The sequence below is a fragment of the Canis lupus genome, chromosome 7, assembly GCF_011100685.1.
Source record: "Canis lupus familiaris isolate Mischka breed German Shepherd chromosome 7, alternate assembly UU_Cfam_GSD_1.0, whole genome shotgun sequence".
In the NCBI taxonomy this organism is placed as follows: Eukaryota; Metazoa; Chordata; class Mammalia; order Carnivora; family Canidae; genus Canis; species Canis lupus.
The window spans coordinates 10,478,320-10,501,806 of NC_049228.1; the positions used below are offsets into that span (position 1 = coordinate 10,478,320).

The 23,487-nt window shown below is 55.1% G+C and overlaps 1 long non-coding RNA gene across 7 annotated transcripts; it reads right to left on the minus strand.

Moving 5' to 3' along the window:
* Window positions 1-2: 2 nt before the first annotated feature.
* Window positions 3-23,487, minus strand: LOC102155131. Of its 7 annotated transcripts, none has more exons than XR_005361921.1 (7): window positions 23,338-23,487; window positions 22,109-22,152; window positions 20,226-20,426; window positions 15,652-15,788; window positions 3,686-4,502; window positions 3,108-3,373; window positions 3-1,162 (listed from the first exon to the last, which is right to left on the minus strand). It is a non-coding gene; the product is annotated as an uncharacterized LOC102155131 (long non-coding RNA). The 7 variants fall into 7 exon arrangements; XR_005361920.1 differs by having other exon boundaries at window positions 23,325-23,487; XR_005361922.1 differs by lacking the exon at window positions 22,109-22,152.

A 23,487-nucleotide genomic window follows, 5' to 3' on the forward strand; every position in this document is an offset into this window, starting at 1 on the left:
GAGAGAGAGAGGGAGAGAGAGACAGAGAAGCAGGCTCCATGCAGGGAGCCCGATGTGGGACTCGATCCCAGGTCTCCAAATTCACACCCTGGGCTGAAGGCGGTGCTAAACCGCTGAGCAACCCAGGAGTCTCATTTTCACAAGAGAGCACGCCCTCTCCTTGAGGCCTCATCTGCTCCGTGGGGAGGGGCAGTCTTGTGCTTGGGCCACCCCATCTCCGTCCTGCCTTGCCCGCCCCCCGCCTGTGAGGGGCTGTCCCCAAGCTGGCAGAAACCGGGAGGATGCACGGATGTGGCAGGGAACAGTAAGGGGGGTGTTAAAGGGTCTGGCTTTATGCCACCTCCAGGAGAGCATGACCATGTGGATTGGCTTCAGCTCTTCTGCAGCTGGAGCAGTGAGGAGGCCGCGGGCCGTGTGGCCAGAGTCTGGCCTGGAGGTCGTCCTGAGTGTGGGAATGCACGTACCACACACAGGACTAGGGTCAGACCTCCGCCTCCTAAGGATTTCATCCCTTTTGAGGGGGGATTTTTTTCCCTCTAGTGTCCAGAGACGTTAAACTCAGGGCACAGGATAGCCCTCCCTCCCCAGACAAACAATGATCTGGCCCAGCATGTCAAATGTGCTGAGCTTGAGAAAGCCTACATTAAACTTATCCTGGGAATTTTATAGTAGAGATGAATTTCTTTGACATAAAATAAATAGCAACTACTCCCAAGAAAGAATTTTTACATTAAGCTGAAGAATCTCCTAAGGTGACTATTCAAAATGCTGATTCTGGGTCCCACCTTCAGGGCTCTTGATTCCATATTTCTAGAACATGGCCTGGGAATTGCATTTTTAATGACTGCCCTCCCCCTGCCCACTCCAGGAGTCCATATGGATGGGCTCAGATAGACTTTGAGAAATACTACCTTCCGCCTTCCGCCTTCCGCCTTCCCCCTCACCTCAAGGAGAACCCAGCCAGAGCCTTTCTGAGAACCAGGTTTGGCCTGTGCCTTACTCTTTTGTGCGTCCAGACTAGAGATGCTCCTGGTGAACTCCTGGGTCCCGCTCAGAAGCTGGGAGCTTGGTAGCCACCTGCCCAAGATTAAGGGGCCTGGAACTTAGCAGACGGGATCCTTTGGCCTGGAATTCAGAAAGTCCTTCACGTGGCCAAGGCGGTCTGTACTGGGACATGTGGCCCGAAAACAAATGACGCGTGAATGAAGACAAATGGAAAAAAAAAAAAAAAAGACAAATGGTTACGAGTCCTTGGAAACACCTGAGAGAGGACTTCTTTTCCATATGTGCCACGCGCTCCCCCCATCATCAGGCAGTGAGAGGGGTAGGATTCCATTCCTTAGAGCCTGGTCTGCAGGGTGGGAACTTCCAGGACCACTGTTTCCCCCACTCCCCTCTTTCTCTGCCCCTGCCCCCTCCCCCAGCAAAGCAGTTTTCCCTCAGGGCTTCAGGCTCCCCACTCCTGGGGCATTTATGCCCAGTTCACTGCCCTACACCCCAGCAAGGGGCTTCTCTGAAGCAGAATGCCCCTCACTTAGAGATTCCAGGATAGAGCTCCCAGAAACCTGGGTGGCTGGAAGGGGCTCCACATAGGATGTGTGCATCTCAGGGAAGGAGAACGGGCCTGCCTGGGGACTGGCATCATGGGATGTGCACAGGACCCAAAGGCAGATGGCCCATCGACCCTAACTCCCGCATTTACCTATCATCTTTTCTTTGCTTTCAAGTATTATATCCTTACAAGACTCTGGACACACATCCTCTGGGGTCCTCTATAGCTTCTCACTCACCTGCTTGGCTCTAACTGCCTGCTTACAAGCCTGCCGCCCCCCAAACAGGAGGACCTCGGGGCCCAGCACAGATCCTCACTGACAGTGGCTCACCTTCTGCCTCCCAGGAAACTCAGTGTGGAGCAAACCCCAGGGGACCAAGCCATAGCACCTGCTGAAGCCAGGCCTCCTCCCAGCAGAGGGGCTGCAGACATAATGGGGAGGCTTAGTGCCAGCTTGGGATGAAGAAGGGAGGAAGGAGCTCTGCGCCTTTACCCAGGAGAAGAGAGGGCTGAAGGAGAGGCATTGGAGAGTGGGAAGGGGGTGGGTTCTTAACCAGTCCCCATACAAGTTCAAGTTCAACCTCTCAGAGGGGCAGCTCCCCGCCAGTCCCCACATCAGCGTGTTGTTGATGCAGACATAATTGGTTAATTCCTCTCCTAAATCTAAGTTCCTTCCACAGGTGCAGCCCATCCACAGCCTCTCTCAGGGGAAAGGGAGCAGTTCCTGGGTCATGTTTCCCTGCACCCCGGAGTGTTGCCCAGTTCCCTCCCTCTCTGTGCTCCAGGGTCTGCAGCTGCAGGTTCTTCCTCCCAAGCTGCTGGCACAAGCCAGCTCCCTTGCATAACAGGGAAGAAGCGGCTTAAAGGCAGGAAACAGAGCCCTGTTCTCCATTTGGAAAATAAGACCGCCAAGTATTGAATGCTCCAGAGGGGTGAGCGCTGGAGCTGACCAGCAACCCAGCTCCTGGAGGCAAGGTCATGCAGAGGGCATCTGGCCCACATTCCAGCCTCACCCTTGGTTGGACAGGCCTGCAGACTCAGACCCCTCAGTCCTTTATGCATCTGCTCCTGTGGGTGGAGGTGCTCCTCACCACATCATTAGCTTCTAGGAGAAAAGCTAAGGGTCTGAATAAGCAACCTCACCCTCTGCATTGGCTGCCTTTAAAAGGCTACTTCTCAGAGCCCCTGTCTCCAAAGAGCATGGCCTGCTGGGGGACTGTCGGTTCTTGCGGTTGCTTCTACAAGGGCCTAAAGCTGGAAATCCATGCCTGGAGCCCAGTCTCCACCAGGCAGTGAGTGCCCAGACCCCGGGCCTCCCCCAAGGATCCCTGTAATTTCTAGAGACCACCTACAGGGCCCAGCTCTGAAAGGTCTCTGCTTTGAGGACACAAAGGCTTGCTTTAAGCAGGCCTGCAACCGCACAGGCTTTTCCAAAGAGGCCAGGCAGGCTGCCTCCTGGGCCGTGGGGAAGTTGGCCGGGCAGAGGCATCCACCCAGGACATCACACGTAAGCGCCGCCTCCAGACTTATTTAATACCATGGACATGCCACTCACCTTTTGTGCTCTAATTCGCTGCCTGTCAGCCCGGCCCACGTGGTGTAATCTCTCAGCGCCAAGTTCAGCGTTTTCTTCCCTGGGCTCCTGTGCCAAGCGAGCCCTCTGAGCCACCCTAGGGCATTCCAACCGGCAAGGGCAAGGAGCAGCGAACATCCCCCAGGAACAACCCTCGGCCAAGAGGGGCTGGAGTCCGCAGACCACTGGAGTCCGCAGACCACTGCCATACCCCAGGCTCATTCTGCAGGCTCCCGAGGAAGCACCACCTGCACACAGTGGCAATCAGCTCAGTAACCCTCCCTTGAACTGGCTGAGCTTCCTTCCCCGTGTCATTCTCCCCAGTGTCCTGAGCCGGAGCCCATGGATCATGTCCCACATGTGTGTCCCTGCACACAAGCCCTACCCAGTGGAGGTAGATCCCAGGGCAAGACACAAGCTTACTTCCTCAGACACCAACACGATCGCCTTACACCAAACTCAGGTTTACCAGTAACATCTTCCACGTGTAAGCGCTTTACAGTTTACAAAGTCTCATTCCCGTGACTATAGCTGTATAAGTGATTACCCCCGGGACTTACTGGTATGAAACGGCTGTTCCTGGTACTCTGAGATTCTGTGGGTCAGTGACTCTGGGAGGTCCCAGTGGATGGGAATGCTTGTCCACCCTGCTGCTGGGGCCTCTGCTGGAATGATGAAGGCTGGCTCGCTCACGTGTCCAGCGGGTGGAGCCGGTTATTGGCAGGGAGTTCCACTCACTCCTCTCCACGCGTGACTTCTCATGGCCGGGTGGCTGGGCTGTGCCTCCTATTATGACCCCACCTCTAGCATCAGGCAGTGTCACTTCCCACTCACCATGGCAGCCACAAAGTCCTGCCCAGGTCAAGGGACACCAGGCCGATTTGGGGAAATACAATCTACTACAGGTCCCTTGCACATGATCTCATTAGATTCTTACAGAAGAACCTGCATCTTTCCAGGTTTCCAGTGTTTAGCTTGCTGCTGACACATAGCAGGTGGGCAGTACATTGCATTTCTCTTGCGGAGAGGGACAGGTTTTAGGGTCAGACTGACGTGGGTATGAGTCTCGGTATCCATGCTTACTGCCTCCATAATCCTGGACAAGTTATTTAGCTTTTCAGAACCTCAGTTTCCTAATGTTTAAAATGAAAGCCCAAATTCCCATTTCACAAGACTGGTGCTAGCACCGGATGTGTCGTGCTGTAATGTGCCGAGCAGACTGTAATACCCGGTGGGTGCCCATTTTTTCGGTTTCTTCCCCTTCCATTCCATTCCACAGCCACCTCAGGACTCAATGCTTCTTGGACTTCCCAGCAGGTTTCACAGACCGACAGCAGAAGAAATCTTCAGTTGTGCGTCCAGGGTCTTGGGAGCAGGCTGGGTGGAAGAAGTCAGGGTGACCGGTTTCAGCATGCTCGCTTCTCCTCCCCGGACACTTGCTGCTCAGCCCAGAACTTTGAGCAGTAACCCAGCTCCCCTTATGGCATCTCCCTCCCACACGTCAGGCTCTTTGGTTTCTCAGATGGCCTAGAGATTCTCCCAGAGTCCCATGGGCAGTGGGGAAACCTGCCCACCTCCCCCAGGAGCAATGCCTGGACTGCAGTCTCCCTGCCAGAGGCCTAGTATCAGGTGTGCTGGGGTGTACCCACTGTGGTGCAGCTTGTCCCACCCCCTACCTCAGCTGATGGTCTGGGTGCCTGCTTGCCATTCACTTCCCCTGGGGTTGGGCCATACCTCACATTCTAGAAGTCAGGTGACTTCAGTTCCAGAAGATGCCTTACTTACAATGTCCCCTGGGCCCTTGCACATGCTGTTCCTTCTGCCTCGAATGCTCTTCCAACTAACTGCCTACCCTATGACTTTCCTCTTGCCCGCATCCCCTACAAAACCTTATCTTGGCTTAGGTATCACCTCATCAAGGAAGCCTTCCCCGACCCCTCCCTGCCAAGATGGCAGCCTGCACCCCCTGTGGCAGCACTGGTCCTGCTGCCCCAGAACTGTGTTTTAATGTGTGTCCATCCCTTCACCACCTGGCACAGTGAATGCCCAGCACCTCCTGTGCTTGATGAGTGAATGAGAGTGAATGTACTCCCACAGGTGGGGTACCCCTCTCCTTGGCGGCCCCCCTCCTTCGTCACTCGGGGACATAGGTCTGCATTCTGGGCCCCATCCTGGGGTACCACAACAACTTCCCACCCCTCACCAAGGTCCCCAGTAGAGCCCACTGGGCATCACCTCCGGGATCACTCCTGGACCAACCATGCCTGAGCCTTTCCAAAGCCTCCTCATGTGGGCAATGAACAAAAATAGTAAGTGGTTCCCCTGGCAACCACCACAGCAGATGGTAACCAGCACGGACAGCCTTGGAGAGCCTTGAGGCCGGCGGGGGGCGGGGGGGAGGAGAAAGCCCACTCCGACTGGTAGCTTCCGGACTGGGCCGGGCAGGGGCCATCTGAGCGGCCTCTCCTCCTCTCTCGGCTTCCTGGGGACCACCTGCTCCGAGGCCCAAAGGGAAAAAATGAGTTGGAGGAGCTGCCCATCTGCCCTACCATGTATCACTGTCATTCCCCGTGTTGTTGCCTCTGTCCCCTCCCTGTGGGGTCAGTGAGGTCCTCCGCTGGCCGCCCTGCCCTGTCCAGATGAGGCTCCCACCACGAGACTCCTACCAGGTGTGTCCATGGTGCCAAGCTTGTCCCCGGCCTCACCTGGAGTGTCTGGGTCTCTGCCCAAGCCTTCGGCCCCCGGGTCCCAGATCCTCCCCCAACCCTCCAGCCGGGCCCACAGCCTGGGTCTTGGCAGCCCTCCTGCTCCTCCCCAGCCCTGCCTGAGCTTTGCTCTTGTCACCACCTAGCTCCCCTCTAGGATGAGTACAGGCCCTGGGGCTCCACGGACTGAGGTTCTGGAGGCACCTGGGGTGTGGGAGTCGGGGGGGCGGTGTCAGGAGCTGCCGAGGGTGCCAGGGAAGGCAACAGAAAAGCACTGCCAAAGGGTGAGGCCAGCGTGAGCTGCAGTCTGCAGGAAGCTGGGCTCTAGGGGAGGCCCCCCTGAGGGGGGAACCCAGCTCTGAGAGGAAAAGGCGGGGGCAGGACCCGGAGTGAGCCGCTGGGGTGCTGAGGTGTCTGGATGGGGAGCCCAAGGTTTCCAGGGGTGGTTGGTGGCTGTGGCCCTGGGCGGGGTGCGGCCTGGCCGTCATGCTGCAGCTGTGTCTTCCCTGCGGGTGACTGAGCCAGCCTTTGGCCGCCCGCTCATTCCCCCTCCTGGGACATTGACTTTGCGGTGTCCTGCCAGCTGTGGTCACCTCGACTCGGACAAGCCCACGCCTCTACCCGCCCCTCCCGCTGCCACTGCCTCCTGCCTCCTCTGCCCACTCACAGGCTGCAGGCCCCTTGTTAGCATCCCCTGCTCTGTCGGTGACGTAGCAGACGTGGCACGTCGTGAGCTAGGTCGGCACGAGCCCTGAGCCAGCACTGCTCACTTGCTACTTCATTTGACCTTCTGGAGGGAGGTGTAAACGTTCTACGTGTGACAAACTGGGTCTCCGGAGGAGCACGCAACGGGCCAGAGAAACCACCCCTCTGATGGCAGCCGGGGCCTGGAGCTGGGCCCCCAGCACCAGTCTTCCTTCCATCCTGTGTTCCTCCCACCCTGACTCATTCCACCTGAACATCGAGTCCGCGAGGCGAGGCCTGGCCCAGGGCAGGTGTAGTAGGAGGCGGCGGGCTGGCCTGGGGGCAGAGACTCGGAAATCCTTGAGGTTCTCTCGAAAGAGACTCCTTTGGGCCAAGGATGTGTGGTAACAGGATCAGGATGCTGAGCCCCATGGCATCACCCCAGAGGGAGGCTGGGTGACCCAGGAGGAGCTCACAGCCTGACAGTGGCAGCCGCGAGCCACCCCGGAAAGCAGGAGAGGCGAACAAGCCACGCGAGCAGCAGTGCCCACGTGGAGGGAGCCGAGCCATGGCTGGGGGCCGCTTGGGCTCGAGCCCGTGTTCCTGGGGCTCCTGCCCTACGCCCTGACCTAAGGGTTTGCCGTCAGCATTGGGCAGCTCTCACTAGCTGGGTCCCAGAAAGACATCTGTCCCTTTCCCGCCTGCCTGAGCCCTCTCGGCCCCTCTTCCCATTTAGCCATGACCTTCCCCTTAGCTGTCAGCAGGAACCCTCTCTCTGGTCCCCGCCGCTGCAGACTGGCTCCCGTCCCCGTGAAGCCCGGGCAGTCTCTTTTCCACAGTGTGTGACTGTCCCCAGGTCTCACACAGCCGTTCACCCGGCTGCCGTAGGTATACTTCGTGCCCACTGTGTGCGCGGCACTGTGTGCGGTCTTGGGGCTGGGGTCGGGAAGAAGCCCGGAAAATAAATGTGAGGACTGGCCGGGCCCTTAAGGGTCTCCGAGGAGGAGAACAGTGGCTTGAGTGGCAAAGCGGTTTCCCTACCCCAGGAGCTGGTGATCTGCAGGGACCCCAGCCACAGGGTCCCGAGTGTGACAAAGCTGGGACGGGGTGGGGTGGGGGTGGGGGGCAGCCCGGGTGGCCCAGCGGTTTAGCGCCGCCTTCAGCCCAGGGCCTGATCCTGTGATCCTGGAGACTCAGGATCGAGTCCCACGTCGGGCTCCCTGCATGGAGCCTGCTTCTCCCTCTGCCTGTGTCTCTGCCTCTCTCTGTCTCTGTGTCTCTCATGAATAAATAAATAAAATCTTAAAAAAAAAAAAAGTTGGGGCAAGAGGTTGCTGAGGGATGCTGGGATTTTCATGGAAACTTCTGGCCCGCCCGTGGCCACTTGCACGGGGCGACAGTGCCTCCTGGTGGGTGATTCGCAGCGCTCCCCAGCAGCTGTTTCCCTAAAGCCCAGAGGATTAAGCTCTCCTCAAGAACTTCTATTTTGGGTTCCCAATATTTCCATAGCGACAGGCTAAGGGGAGCAGCCAGAGGGCTTCTCAAGGGCCCGGGGCAGAGCCCTCCAGCCCTCTGGTCGCGGGGCTCGGCCGCTCTTGGTCTCAGGTGCGAGGCTCCCCTCCACGGGGCTCGATGGAAGGGGCCCAGGACAGCGGCCGTCTGTCCTTCCTGCCGAGTCTGGCCTCAGAGGGAATGCCGTGTGTGCATCGGAGTGACGTGTTGCAAAGGACCCCGGGTCCGGGTCAGGAGGCCTGGAGGCTCACCCCACATCAGCCGCTGCCTCGCCGTGAGACGATAAGCACAGTAAGAGCTGCACTGATTCAGTATTTACCGGGTCAGCCATTGCAACAGGAGCCTTAGGTATGTCACATTGATCCTCACAGCAAACCTCTGAGGTTGGGGTCATCGTTCCCATTTTATAAGTGAAGAAATCAAGGCACAGAGAGGATAAGTAACCTTCCCAAGCACACAGTGCCCGGCAGTCAGGACTCAGGTTCACGCTTCTGCTACACTGAATTATGGGCCTGAAAGAGTCAGGAACTAGGGGCAGGATCCACAGAGTGGTGTTTTTAGATGTTCCCCAGGTGATCATGATGTGGAGCTATCCTCGAATCCATGGAGTCCCTCCAGCTCCAGTATTCAACTCCATCTGGGGTTCTGGAGGCGAAGTCCTGATGACGGAGGGTGAGGCCCTAATCCTCTTGGGTGTACAGCAGGGCAGAGGCACAACAGAAACCACACGGAGGGCCCAGCAATCCTCCTGCCTGCCATCCTGTCAACGGAGGGTGATTGCCTTCTACAGCATTCTTCTTGGAGAGTTTTGCCACAAATACTGCCAATTCATCACCAATTCACCCATTGGTTTACCACAACTCATCTAGAGCCATTAAAAACATTTTTTTAAAATTTATTTATTTATGATAGTCAGAGAGAGAGAGAGAGAGGCAGAGACACAGGCAGAGGGAGAAGCAGGCTCCATGCACCGGGAGCCCGACGTGGGATTCGATCCCGGATCTCCAGGATCACGCCCTGGGCCAAAGGCAGGCGTCAAACCACTGTGCCACCCAGGGATCCTTAGAGCCATTTTCTTTAAAAGAGAGAGAGAGAGAGAGAGAGAGAGCATGCAAATGGTAGGGAGAACGGCAGAGGGAGAGAGAATCCCAAGCAGATCCAGGCTGAGTGTGGAGCCCGAGGTGGGATTCGATCTCAAGACCATGAGATCATGACCCGAGCCAAAATCAGATGCTTAACCAACTGAGCCACACAGACATGCCATTTTATATTTTTGAGGTGATGCATTTCACCTACTCTTATTGAGACCTATTGTGTGCCAGGCACTGGGCGAGGTCCCAGGCCTGTAGTGGTGAAGGAAGCCGCATGGCCCTGCCCTTGCGAGTCTGCTGTCTAGAGGAGGCAGGCAATAAACACACGATAATGAAAAATAGAACTGCGCTTCATGACACGTGCTCTGATGAGAATGACAACGCACGGTGATGGAGAACAACAGGGTGGCAGGGGGCCCTAATTAGAGCGGGCTGCGAAGACCTCTCTAAGGAGGTGATGCTGCATTTTTAGCTTGTACCTCCCATCCGTAAAGGAGTTCCGCTGTGTTTACTAGGTGCTGAGCAAGGTAGCCCAGAGGGTACTTTTCTCTGAGCTCCTGGGATCCTCATGCAGGCAGGCATTATAACATTTTTCTACTGGATCCCTCCAGAGATGAAGGGTTTGGAGCTTCCTTTGGACAGAAGATCTCCACGCAGGGCCTGTTTGGGGTGAGAGGGTATGGGGCCCAGGGGCTGGCAGTTCAGAACAGAGAAGTCCCCGGCAGCCAGAGCCTTGAGGTTTGCTGACAGCTCTGACACCCACAGGGCAGGACTCACAGTCTGTTGGCAGGGAGGGAGCTTATGGTCTGCACGCGTGTGCGCACACACACACACACACACACACACAGGTGCATGGGAGCTGACTCCAGCTCCAGCTCACCGGTGTGCCCATCTTTCTTCTCACCTCCCTTCTGTGCGGCTTCAAACCACTTGTGGCTTTGCCAGCTGCTGCCTGTTGGTGGGTGCCAGTAGGAGGCGCTAGAGGGCGCTGGAAAGCTGGAGGGGACACCTGCCGCCCCCTCCTTACCTCCCACTCTAACACCTGGGAAGCTTTGTCACCCCCTCACCCACCCCAGAGATGTCAACACCTGCAGGCACGTGCCCCCACCTTTGAGGCCTGGGTGCGCCCCTGTTTCTAAGTTTTCAAAATTCCAAATGCTTCTTGTTGTTGCCTCGTCCCGGGGGGTGGGGGGGGTGGGTACTTCCATGCCACCTGTGTGACACATTTGTAGCATTCTCTGACATCAGTGTCAGGGGGCCCAAACCATCTTCTGGCCTCTGGGATCCTTTCGTGCCAGAGTGGACTCAGGGAAGAAGAGCAAAACCCTGCAGGTGATTAGTCACTGACATCCCCTGAGAAAGAAGGGCCACGTTGTCCCAAGAGAGGTCAGAGTCTGTTCTCAGCCCCAGTGCAGGCCTCTGCATCTCCGGGAGAGGGGACAGTGAGGAAAAAGGGGAAAAGTGCCGTCTCAGGTCCAGGTGTCTCTGGCACACCTCACCCCTCCCCTGTCTCCTTGCTGAACTGCACCTTCCTACCCCCCCACGCCCACCCCCGGCCTGGCCTGTCCACAGAGCACTCCCAGGAGACAAGGCCGCAGGCTTCTCTATGGCTCCCAGTGTCCAGTGAAGTTTGGGGAAGGGGTGGTTGTTCTGGATGTCCCTCTGTGAGTGTGATGTGGCCATGCCTAAGCCCAGGCCAGAGCAGAGGGCTCCAGATCTGCCGTACAGCTGAAGCACGCGGTCACCCGCCCCTGCAGCAGCCCCACGGGGTTGGCCAGCCAGCAACCGTGCCCTGAAGAGGTGGGCTATTCGGTTCCCGTGTTGGAAAGTTCCAACGGATCATAGAAGCTGAGCTAGCTGAGGGCACTGAGGGGGGAGTTCTTGAGCTAGGTGGCCAATGCCAGCAGGACTCCGAGCAGGGGTAGAGGGAAGCTGGGCAGAGCTGGGAGATGGAGGACAGACTGATTCTGGGGCCTTTCCGGGAGGGACAGGGGCTGCTGCCTCAGCTCGTCAAGAGTTTCTGTTTCCCATTCGTGTCTTTCTTGCCAATAAAAGCTCTTCCTGCAGTAACTTGACTTAGCACCAGAAAAGCCCAGGAGGTGGAATCTAAGGGGAAGGGGAAGGAAGGAAGAGGAACCCAGCATTTATATACCGAGGACCTGCCACGTAGCAGCACCGTCCCGGGAGCAGCTCCCATTGATGGAGGTGACTGGGGAGATACAGTTTCTCAACCCAAAGCAGCAAAACAAACAAACAAACAAACAAACAAACAAACAAACAAACAAACACTGTGAAAAATATACCCCTGTTGACAGAAAGAGCAGGCAGGTGGTGTGGGTAAACACCGGCTGGCCTGGGTATCGGGCTTCTGGGTGAGGAGGGACATTCCGGGCACACGTCCTCCACCAGGCCTGGCCTCACTGCAGAGATGCACCCGAAGGACCCACGCAGCTCCGGTTCATGAGGGCTGCCACCCTGCCAGGGGGTGTTTCTGAAAGGACCAATATAAAAAACCCTTGCGTTGTCTGGCTTTTTTGGCACCTCTTCAAAATCTTTCATAGCTACCAGCCCAGCTGATTGTCAAGCATCTGGGACCCCCGTCTCCCTAGCTGTGCAAATCTGGAGGGAAAATAAAAAGGTCACATGGGGGGATCCCTGGGTGGCTCAGCGGTTTGGTGCCTGCCTTTGGCCCGGGGCGTGATCCTGGAGACCTGGGATCAAGTCCCACGTCGGGCTCCCTGCATGGAGCCTGCTTCTCCCTCTGCCTGTGTCTCTGCCTCTCTCTCTGTCTATCATGAATAAATAAATAAAATCTAAAAAAAAATTATTAAAAAAAAGGTCATGTGAACAGGAGTTAACAGTCTTTCTTGGGCTTTTGTGCCTCCCTCAGCTCCCTCGGAAGGTGCTGCATCAAGCGGTTGTGGGAGAAGGATGGGGTGGGTGGGATACTGCCCATGTGGGTACCAGCTCCTACAGGGTGAGCCAGGTGGCCATGGTACATGGCACCCTTCTTTGAGGGGAGACACCCTGCCTCTGCCCGGGGCCATATGTCAGTTCCAATGCTGGTAGCTTTGGGCTCCCTGGGTCTCACCAAGGTTCTTAGGCAAGCAGCCTTCATGGTAGTCCCCTCAGGTGCAAGTCCTTAGGGCCAGGCTAGAAGCCAACGTGAGTGGCCGACACAGACTGGTTCTCCAAGTTGTCCTTCCTCCTTTTCCTCCCTGGGAATGTGCTAGTCACTCTTGGCCAAGACCATCTGCCTTTTCCCTTGGGATGAATTCTTTCTCAAAAGATACCAGTGGAGTCCTGGTATCCGAGCTCACAAGACACGTCTGACCCTCAGAGCAAATCCAGCCAGGTGTCAGTTCTATTATCTTCATGTTATGGGTGGGGAAACCGAGTCCCTGAATATCACATGACTTGCCTGAGGTCACACAGAGTCTTCAGAGCCCTAACACCTGGTCAGTCCTATGTTCTGCTCCCCACATGGTGCTACGCATGCATCGCCTTCCAGTTGGATGGAAGGTTGTTTCGAGATGGCCACCCTGACTGTCCAAACCCAGCAGGTTTCACACGGTGCCTCGAGGCGTCGCAGCAGTGGCTCCCACCCAGACCCTGCGTCTCTTCTTCTTTTTTTTAAATTTTATTTATTTATTCATGAGACACACACACACACACACACACACACAGAGACATAGAGGAGAAGTAGGCTCCCTGCAGGAGCCCAACGTGGGACTCGATCCTGGGTCTCCAGGATCACGGCCTGGGCCGAAGGCGGGCGCTAAACCGCTGAGCCACCCGGGCGTCCCATATAGTCTCTTTATAGTGAAGGAGCACCTTCTGAACCTTTGCCCCTGGGGATACACAGCGTTGGGTTCCTGCAGCCTCTGGACACGAACTTTTCAATCAATAACCTTGTTTTATGTGTGTTTTAGTTGAGAGACTGTCACACGTATTGCGATTCCTTAATGCTGCACCCACGGCCCAGGGCCCTGTAATTTGTGCCTGCCCGAAGCTTGCCGAACACTCCCCCTTTTCTCCGCAGCGCCTACCACAGCCGTCTTGTGCTTGGCAGCACCACACAGCCCTGCAGCACCGCCCTGGTGTAATCACCAACAGAATCACAAAAATAGAAAAAACCCAAACAGAAAACCACGTCCCTGCTGAGACTGTGAAAAGGACCCTTATTCCCAGCCTGGACGCGTCATGTCGCGCCCTCGGCTGCGAGTGTCCAGAAGGACAACTCAGATTTTCGCCACTCTGCGTGTTGGCCACGCATGACCACAAAAGAGCCCTGAGGATTGGTTTGGGGGGTGACGAGTTTTAGCGAGCAGGTAAATCTGCAGACGGAATCCATGAATAGTGAGGATCCACTGTGTCTTTATAGCTCCGTTTGCCCAGCGAAGTGCTGCGTCTGAAGGCAACTGGCAGGGGAGGTGGGAAGGGGGTGCTAGAAGGTGCAGAGGACAGAAGGTGAGGGGGTGCTCTGGAGGGTTGGGAGAACAGCCTGGGCTGTGTCCACAGAGGGCCTCGAAGCCAGCCGAGCAGCCCCCGTGGGATCTGCGCTATGACGCTGCCCTCCCCTCACACCCAAAGCACCACAGATCCTGGACTTCCACGTCTCTGCAAGCTGCTGGCTCAGGATTCAGAATTTGGTTTCCCTGCAGAAATCATGTTCGGTAGGTTGGTCCTCAGCCTAGGTCACAGAGGCCCATCCCGCCTGGTTAGGGAAAATAGTGGCATCGCAGGGCACCGACCCAAGCCCTCACCACAGACCCCCACTCACACCCCAGCCAGGCTCCTCACGGGGCTCTGGGGCCCTGAAATGCAGTGGACAGGGGGTCCTCAAGCAGGGTCTCAGGTGCCTGCTGGGCAGGCAGTGGGAGAGGTCTGTGTTTTGTGAGGTGGGGTGACAGCCAGGGTCAGGCTTTCCTGTAGGGAAGGAGCCCAGGCATCTGGGGATGGAGATGGGAAGGGGGAGTAGAGAGGAGATCCGTGAGGACAGGCCAGGGAAGGGACATTCTGGAGCCCCAAGCCTCCCTCCACTTGCTGCCCACTGTGTCACGGACAACCTCTAAGGTCATGGGCATGGGCCTGAGGGCCTCCAGCAGCTCTGAGGACATTTCCAAGAGGGGGGTGTACAGCTGGGCCCGTGTTAGAGCTGAAGCCGAGGCCAAACCTTGTGCTGCTCTCACCTCCAGAATAGGATCTCAGGGGAGTTGGGACACCCTCCTCCCACCTAGAGCTGACATATCACTGAACACCCCCCAACCCCCCTCAGACACTCTTGTTTGCCCTGCCCCCCGCCTGCTGCCCAGGACCAGCTGAAGCAGGGACGGGGATGGGGCGGAAGGAGCAGCAGGCCCAGCCTACGGAGTGGGCCCCAGAAGATACAAGCTACCGGCAGACCTAGAATCTTGCTCTGTGTGACAATGCGGCTTGTCTTCTACACGTGTCTCTTCCGTAAGGTACACCACAGCCTTCTCACGCTTAGGGACAGCCCTGGTCTGATGTGCCCCTTGCCTGCCACAAGACAGGAAAGGGTGGAGGCCTGACCCAGCCTGTTCCAGAAGCAGGTTAAACAGAGTTCACAGTTAAGCCTTGTTTAGGAAGCTCTGAGCCTAGAGCTCAGAGGAGGACTTGGGTCCAGTCAAGGAGTGCTGAGGAGTGGCCTCAAGTGACTAATGGCTGATGCCTGCTTCTAGGGGGATGAGGGCTTTCCTGCATCGAAGAAGAATGAAGCGTGAGGGTAAGAAGGCTCCTGAGCTGAGCTGGGGAGGGGGATTCTGAGACTGAGCTTTGCACACCAGCCTTACAATCAGTGCCTGCCCTACCTGAGCCTGGCCCACGCAGGGAGCTCGGCATCCTGCCCACTCTCTACCTCTGGTTCACTGGGCTCCCAGCCATGTGTGTGGGAGGGGAGGTGGCCCTTCTGGGGAGCCCTTGCCCCGGGTTATTGCAGCTTCCAGGAGGATGATTGGGGTTGAGAACCTGTGAGGACAGCAGGCATTTGGAGCAGCTCCTGTCTGATGCTCCTGAGCTGAGCTTTACGGGACCTGGAGAGTCACCAGCTCAGTTGTGGGCAGGGATATGTTTGGGAGAGCACGGCCACATCCACCATTCTTGGTACAGTTGGGCTCTTAGGAGGTTTTTTTTTTTTATTAAAGATTTTATTTATTTATTCATGAAAGAGGCAGAGACGCAGGCAGAGGGAGAAGCAGGCTCCCTCTGGGGAGCCTGATGCGGAACTCGATCCCAGGACCCTGGGATCACGACCTGAGCCAAAGGCAGATGCTCAACCACTGAAGGTGCCCCGCTTTTAGGAGTTTTGTTAAAAATGAAGTGAGTGTCCCTAGACAGACACCCTGAGAGGGCTCCAGGGCCTTTGGGGACAGCAGGCATAACACTGGGCCTTCAGAGTCAGCCGCACGACAGCAATTTTCACTTCCACCCTTCAACTGACTAAACTAACCTCCCTGCCTTCCCCCACCAGTAGAAGCAGGGAAAGATGTGGCCTGTGGGGTCCCGGACCGTTACCTGAGTGGGAGGTCCGGAAGAGGGGGAGTTTCGGACACAGGAGAAGCTCACGTCAGTGGCAGGGTGAAGGATGCCTCCCAAGAGAGGGGAAGGAAGCAGGTGGCACATCAGGAGTGGCTCATGGCAGTTGGAGTGACCTGTAACAGAATGGGAAGTAACTGACTGGCAGGTCCCAGGAGGGGAGCTGTGGACATGCAGACCTTGTGAGGTCTGCCCCGGTCCCCACCGCAGCCCTACATTCTCGCTTGTCCACCCAGAGAACATCACAGAGAACCAGGGGTCAGGAGAACAGTGAGCCCCAGGCTGCACATACTCCCAGGGCTGCCCTGCCCACAGGCACCTTGGGAACGTCTTTGTATTACTGAAGTCCTCCATGCTTGTGGGGAAGAATAATGGGAGCAAGAAACACACGAGAAGGAAGATTCTCCTCCCTCTCCATCAATGGCCTCTAGCCACTTTGAAGCCAGGCCCAATCATCCCTCACTTGGGAAAGCCAAGGATGTGAATTAACGTGTCCTTATGCCTGTGGGTGTGTCAGCGGATGTGTATTTCCATGTGACAGCCTCGACTCTTCCCCCAAGCATGTGAAATAAAGAGCTCAGGGCTTGGTGTTCCCTGTGGGGAGCGTGATGCAGGACTTGATCCCTGAACCCCAGGATCACCCCCTGAGCCAAAGGCAGATGCTCAACTGCTGAGCCACCCAGACATCCCTAGTTTCCTGTATTGATCAGAATTTTTGCATAAACAGCAGTGGGTGTGATGAGCACCTCTCAGCCCTAGCTGCTCCTTGGAGTCACCCCCAACTTCCACCCAAATCTCTACCACTGCTAACTTATGTTTTCTAAAAGGGGATTTTGATACAGAGCCAGGAAAGACCCACTGGACCTGGTGGCCAGCCAGCTCTGCTTCACCTCCCTCATCCTTTCCCACCTGCACAAAACCCTCCAAGCCCACCCTGGGGACACTGTCCCTTTAGCTCTGGGGCATCCCCTCTCTCCTCCCTCTCCAACAAGGGAGGCCCCTTGTGTGAAACAACCAAGAGGATCCTACTCTTGAGTCAAGGTTTAACCTATACAAACCACGGGTGGGCATGCTGGAGACTCAGAGAAGAGGGATACAGTCCCAGAAGATGAGAACACGGATGTCATGAAACACATCAAGGGCTTTGGAGTGAGGCAGACATGGGTGAGCCCATCACCACTTACCAGCTGTGTGACTTTGGGCAACACACTTCACCTCTCCGAACCTCAGTTTTCCCATGTTTAAAAATGGAAATAATACCTTCTTTGTATTGTTGTGCAGGTTAAATTGGACAATGTAGGTGAAGGGCAGTATCTGGCCGACAAGAGGAGCTCTGCACACAGATGCAGGACAGGGACAGGATGCCTGGGGCGAGAATTCTCCTTAGTGAGTGCATGACCTCGGGCAAGCCATTTCATGTTTCTGTGCAGAATTTCCTCATCTGCAAAACGGCTTCACCTATGTTCTCATAGGGCTGTTGGGAGGATGAAGTGGGATAGGACACGTCAAGGCCTTAGACCATGCCTGGACTCCGTAAAGTCTTCATGAGCATGTTCATCAGTTATGAAGCCCGCTCTGGCATTGGCGAGCTCATGTCTCCTGTGCCTGCAGGGCCCTGGGCTGTGTTTCTGGGAGGTGGATTGAAAAAGTTGGAGCCTGCTTCCTGGCTTTCAGGAGAGGTTGACCATATTCTCCCCACATCTGTCTGCCTAATTCCTTTCTCTTATTCCCCTATCCTGGATATTCCATCATTTTCACCTCTGCCCTGTTCTCTGTGACCTCCCCAGACACCTCTCGAGCAGCCTCTGGTGGCCTGGGCCCTGGTGTGTGTGGGAGGCACTTGGGGCTGCCCTCTGGGTGAGAAACCCCATTAGTCACCACAGAAGATGAGCCCGGAGCTGCACACCCTCCGCTGGCCAGCACACATGCCAGGCGGGCTGGGATGAATCACTTCCCACGCTGTGTTGTCATCCAGGCTCGAAACAGAGGCCCTGTGTGCAGCTTTTGTGTATAGTGTTTCTTTCCATTCCATGATTCAGAAAATGCCACTCACTCAGCCATGTGATCCCCTAATCGTCTGCCAAGGAACTGAGTGCAGAGGGTTGCTGGAAAACCCTTGAAGGACAGGGGAGGGTGGCTGTGTTTGTTAAAAAAAAAAAAAAAAAAAAAAAAAGTGGATTGTGCCCAGAAAACTGCAAGCTGGAACTCAGGAAACCATCACTGGGAAAAGAGCACTGGGGGCTCAGGTATTATGAGACCAGAGACCCGCCCGTGAGAGCATTTGTCGTTGTGCAAAGTCCCTAATGTGGTTGTGTACAGATTTCCACCTGCTCCATGCCCAGAAAAGTAATGATTATTTTCTCTGATTATGAATGTGAAACTTGTTTATGCAAAAATTCTGATCAATACAGAAAACTAGGGATGTCTGGGTGGCTCAGCAGTTGAGCATCTGCCTTTGGCTCAGGGCGTGATCCTGGGGTTCAGGGATCAAGTCCTGCATCACGCTCCCCACAGGGAGTCTGCTCTCCCTCTGCCTGTGTCTCTGCCTCTCTCTGTGTCTCTCATGAATAAATAATTAAATCTTTTTAAAAAAATACAGAAATCTATAAAAAGGAAAGGACTTATGTCCTGTAGGCTATGACCAGACGTTGTTTTCATCCCCTGAGACATTGTCCATGTGTCTTCAGGCTCAGAACCGCCGGTTTCTGTCTGGTGCCTTGTGCTCCTGGGCCACAGCCTGGGTCTGATCCTGGCTCCTGGGCCACTGCGCCTCCAAACGCATGGGGAGGTTGGACAGATCTGGACCCCAGCATTTGAGTTCTAGGCCCAACTTGGCCATTAGCTTGCTGTGTGCCCTTAGGCAAATCACTCTGAGTCCTGTTTTTCTATTCGTTTAAAAAAGGGATAATAATTGGACTGATTTGTTGAGAGGATGAAAGGCTTGAGTGGATGTGAAAACTGCAAAGCCCCCAAATCTCTTCAGATATAAAGGGAGTGCTGGCCTGATGTGGCTGCTGTGGCTCATTTAACCCCAGGCTAGTGCTGAACCAGCTCCCTGCCCACGACGGTACGCACTCTGCCCACATTGACCAAAGGCCTTCCCCAGACACCCTCAGGATTGGCTCAGAGCAGGGATGTCTCAGGCCAGGGGCCCCCAGTCATGGTGGCACCACGCCTGGACATCAGCCCAGCACTGCGGTGGGCAGGCACCTAGTTCAGAAACATTCAAAGCCCTGTTTCGTCACCAGTTTTGAACCAAGATAACTCTCTTCCCTCACCTCCCACACGGATACTCATTGTCACCAAGGCTGGGCTGATCCTCAGGGACCATTCCTGCTCAGATGCACTCTCTGATTTCAGAGAGTGGATCCCCCAACTTGTTGCATCATTTTTATATTGTAAATGAATTTTAGTAAAGTCCTTAGCTTGAGAGGAGATTGTGCGCCTACACCAGCGACAGTAATGACAATAGAAGAACATTAGTTTAGCTTGCTCCCAACCACTTCTTATATTCATCTTATGACACACCAGGAACCCACCTATTTGGGACATCACCTTTCCCATGTTCTGGAAGAGTTAAAGGAGGCTCGGGGGATGTCCTCATAACCCCAGACCCCACTTCCCATATCTCTGCCTCCCTGGCTTCCCTCCAGCAGAGCCAGGAAGCCCCAGGTGGCCAACAGCCCCTCCCTACATAGCCTCTCGGGGCAAGAGGGAATCCAGGTTGACCACTGCAGCCTATCTGTTGGCACAGTGCTCACAGACTGTCCCCGTATGGATTCCAGAGGTGGCAACCCGTCAATCACCTGGGTGTGCATCCAACCTTTTCTCATGAAAATAAGTCCTGCCCGGTTCACGTGTCTGGGTGTTGACCTCAGTGCCCTTGATCTGCGGCCCTGCTCCCACTGTGTGTCCCTTTTCCCCTCCAGGCTCCCTTGAGCCCCACAGGAGATGGTCATGGATTGAGAGCCTGCATCCAGTTCCACCCCCACCCCACCCCCAGTCCCAGTTCCTTCCCCGGCCTGCTGTGAGCATCCGCTGCCAACATACCTCAAGCCCTGGGCCTTGCCTCATTGGCATGACCCTCCCCCCAGCCCGTTCTCATTCCCTCCAAGCAAACAGCTATGCCTCCTAAAGGGAAGCAGCAAAGTGAGGCCTCGAACCCGGGTCCTCCCATGCCATGCCACACGTTATCTTGTTCAGTCTGTGGTGAGGACTGAGGACCCAGCATCCCTCAAAAAGCCAGCCTTGGAATGGAGGAAGTGCAGCTGCAGGTAGAAGCCATGGCCAGGTGAGACAGGGGGCAGGACAAAGGGGCCCTGTGGGAAGCCAGAGGCCTGATAGTGGGGAGGGACAGGGGAGGGTTGGAGAAATAGACACTGGGGTTAACCAGGAGGGGCCTGTGTGGCTCTCAGATCTCTGGCCACTCTGGGGCTGCCCAGGGCGCTGTAATGATAAATAATACATTGTAATAATCATAACCACCATGACAGTGGCAGGTGATACACAGTGAGCACTTACTGTATGCTCAGTATGGGGCTAACATGCCTTACCTGTATCACTTCATTGGCTCCTCAGAGTCACCTGCCCACACAGGTGTCATCGGCATCCTCCGTGTTACAGATGAGGCCGCTGGAGCTTGAACTGGTTCAACAATTTGCCCAAAGGCATTATTTCATAAGCAGAAGATCTGGGATGAGAGAGTCCGGGCTGTCTGAATTTGCATTCCACTCTCTCTGACTTCTTAAGATCTGCTTCTTGAAAAAAACAAAAACAGAGATACAATCCACCCTGCCCAGAAGGTGGCTCAGGGGTATCAGGTTTGTCGAGGAAAGAGGAATGTATTACAGGTGTGTGAGTGTTTATCTGGCTTCAGCACCGGGAATCCCTGTGATCCCAGGGTCTGGGATGCTCTTGGGGGTCTTGCTAGTGGAGGTGGGTGCGGTGGGAGGGGCTCCCTGGGAGCAGCCAAACCAGGCCTGCTGGTTCCGGGCTGGTGAGTGGTGCCCACACCACTCTCCCACCCACACCCCCGTGCATTTGTACCTGGGATACGGGGAGGAAGCCCAGTAAACTATGCCAGGACTGGCTGGAGAGGATCAGGGAAGAATAAATGGCAAATTCATAAACTGGGTTTTTAATTAATTAATTAATTAATTTAAAAAGGATTTTATTTATTCATTCATGAGAGACACAGAGAGAGGCAGAGACATAGGCAGAGGGAAAAGCAAGCCTCCTGTGGGGAGCCCGATGCAGGACTCAATCCCAGGACCCCAGAATCACGAGCTGAGCCAAAGGAAGATGCTCAACCACTGAGCCACCCAGGTGCCCTAAACTGGGTTTTTAAAATATGTATTTTATAATAGGATTTTAATGACAAATATCCACTGGGAAAGTATAGCTGAGTTTGGCCTCCAACAAGGTGTGTTAATTCAAACAATGTAATTCACTGACAGGCCCCAGGGTTTAAGTGCTCGAGTTAAGCAGGTCAGGGGAGCGTGAGCTGGGCCACCATCTGTGTGGCTCCTCTGCTCCAGCACGGGAAGTGTAGACCAGCTGATTGAAACTCACTTTTACTTTTCCAGTTGAAAAACTGCTGCAAAGTAAGTGTTGGAAAAGCAAAAGGGGAAACATTTAGACATGTGGCTCTTTAATCTTTCTGACTGCACTCATGGTGAGAAACATTTCATATCAGCCAAGTGCACGTGCACACACACACACACACACAGGTGCACGCAGCTAAAACAAATATCCCTGAAACAATTTTTAGCCATAGTACATGAAACGCACCGGACATTTCAATTTTATTCAATTTCATTTAAATTTTACTTTGTTCAAAAAAAAAATTTTACTTTGTTCAATTTCATTTAAGTAAAATTTTATTTTACTCGATTTAAATAAAATGCGGTTTGAGATGTACTAAATTGTTTTCATGACTCCCAATGTGTGGCAACTCACACAATTAAAAACAACAACAACAACAACAAAAACCTAGCTGACCACACTGATAGCAAGAAAAAGGAACAGACCAGAGAGTTTTTCTTGACTCCTCAATCAAGATCTGGCCCCAGATCAGAGGCTGAGCCTCCGGTTAGTCCTAGTGGACTGCACCCATGCATCCATGGATCCTCGGAAAACACAGACACTGTGGCGACCACTGGGATTCTAAGCAGATGGGGAAGGAGGTTCCAGGGGAGAAGGCAGAGGGGCCCTTCCAGAGTCACTATTTAATTGGGATTATGTAGCCATAAAATGACCTTCAGGGAGGTCATTGAATGGAGGTGGTGAATGGGATAGAGGGTGGTGAAAGGTAAAATGCTCCCCAAAGTAGTTTTGGGCATCCTTGTGTGATCAGCACAAAGGGGGGGGTGCGTAGCATGTGATTAAGAACAGAGACTGGGGAGCCAAACTTCTACTCCTGCCAGTGCTGCCTCACCCGTGCGACTGTGGGGTGCCTCTTCTGTGCTTCCATTTCCTCATCTAGAAAATGGGGACATAATAATATTTAGTCCTTAAGGCTGTGACGGATCAACATGCCAGCTGGTGCTAAACAAGAAGGCCGCTGACCTGCCCGCGCAAACCAGGCTCCAGCTGCTGCCTGCGAAGGTCAGTGTAAAGCATAGAAGAGCTCATGCTAAGTGTGTATAAGGGGTGGGGAGTCCCCGAACCCCCACAGAGGTGGCTGCTCCCAAAGAAGTCAAGGTGGGAATCAAAACACTTCCACCCAAAGTTGAGGCCAGGGGTTGAGTGTCTGCCTTCAGCTATTTAGTTATTTAGTTATTCAGTTATTTATTAATCAATAAATTAATATTAAGAGTCATCATTTTGGGGGTGCCTGGATGGGTCAGCAGTTGAGCATCTGCCTTCAGCTCAGGTCGTGATCCCCCGGTCATGGGATCCAGTCCCACATCAGTTTCCCTCCATGGAGCCTGCTTCTCCCTCTGCCTCTGCCTCTGCCTCTCTCTGTGTGTCTCTCACAAATAAATAAATAATTTTTTTTTTTTTTTAAAGAGCCATCATTATGTAAATCCTACTTTTTGAGGGTCACCTGCTTCCTGGGCCTGGCTATGCGGCGGGAGTTCACTGCTTTCCAGGCCTCACCCCACTGGCCTCTCTGAGGCTCCCCAGGTCCTGGACCAGCCCCTGAGGGGGAGCACAGGGATGGTGCCACTGTTGGTTTGCGCCCAGTCTTCCTGCACAATCTTTGCTCGCCCAGAGGTAAAGATCCCTTGAGTGTCTGTGTATCTCAGGGCCAAGATTCTCTGGCTCAGCATGTGGGCGGGTGGGTGGCTTCCTTCCACTCTGCATCAGGCGGGGGTGGGGGTGTATGCGGGCACCTGGGGACCCCAGCCTGGCACACCGTCCCTGGCACCCTGTCTAATGAACCAACAAGGAAGGGACAGAGGAGTCCCTTTTTCAAGTGCCAACGTGATCCTGTTACCTTCCTTTCTCCCTGTGTGACACCCCCTGGGATCCCTGGGATCATCGAGCCACGGGAGGACCTTCAGGGAGGGGGACACAGGCTGAATGAAGGAGGTGAAGGTAAACCGCTCCCCACGTCGGGGCTCCCCGTGGATCAGCACCGAGGGGGGGCGGTGCAGCCGGTCTGCACCCCGCTGGCTCCCAGGTCCCGCCCCGCGGCCTCGGCTCACCTGTGGGCCTCACCTCTCCCGCTGCTCTTCCCGAACACCTGGCCTCGCTCCCCCGCCTGCGCGCTGCGGGCCTCGCACCCCCGGGCCTCACGGGCGGGCGCCGGGACAGGGCTGCCACGAGTCGCCACGCTCGGTGGAGGCGCCGGCCCTGCGGTCGCGGAGC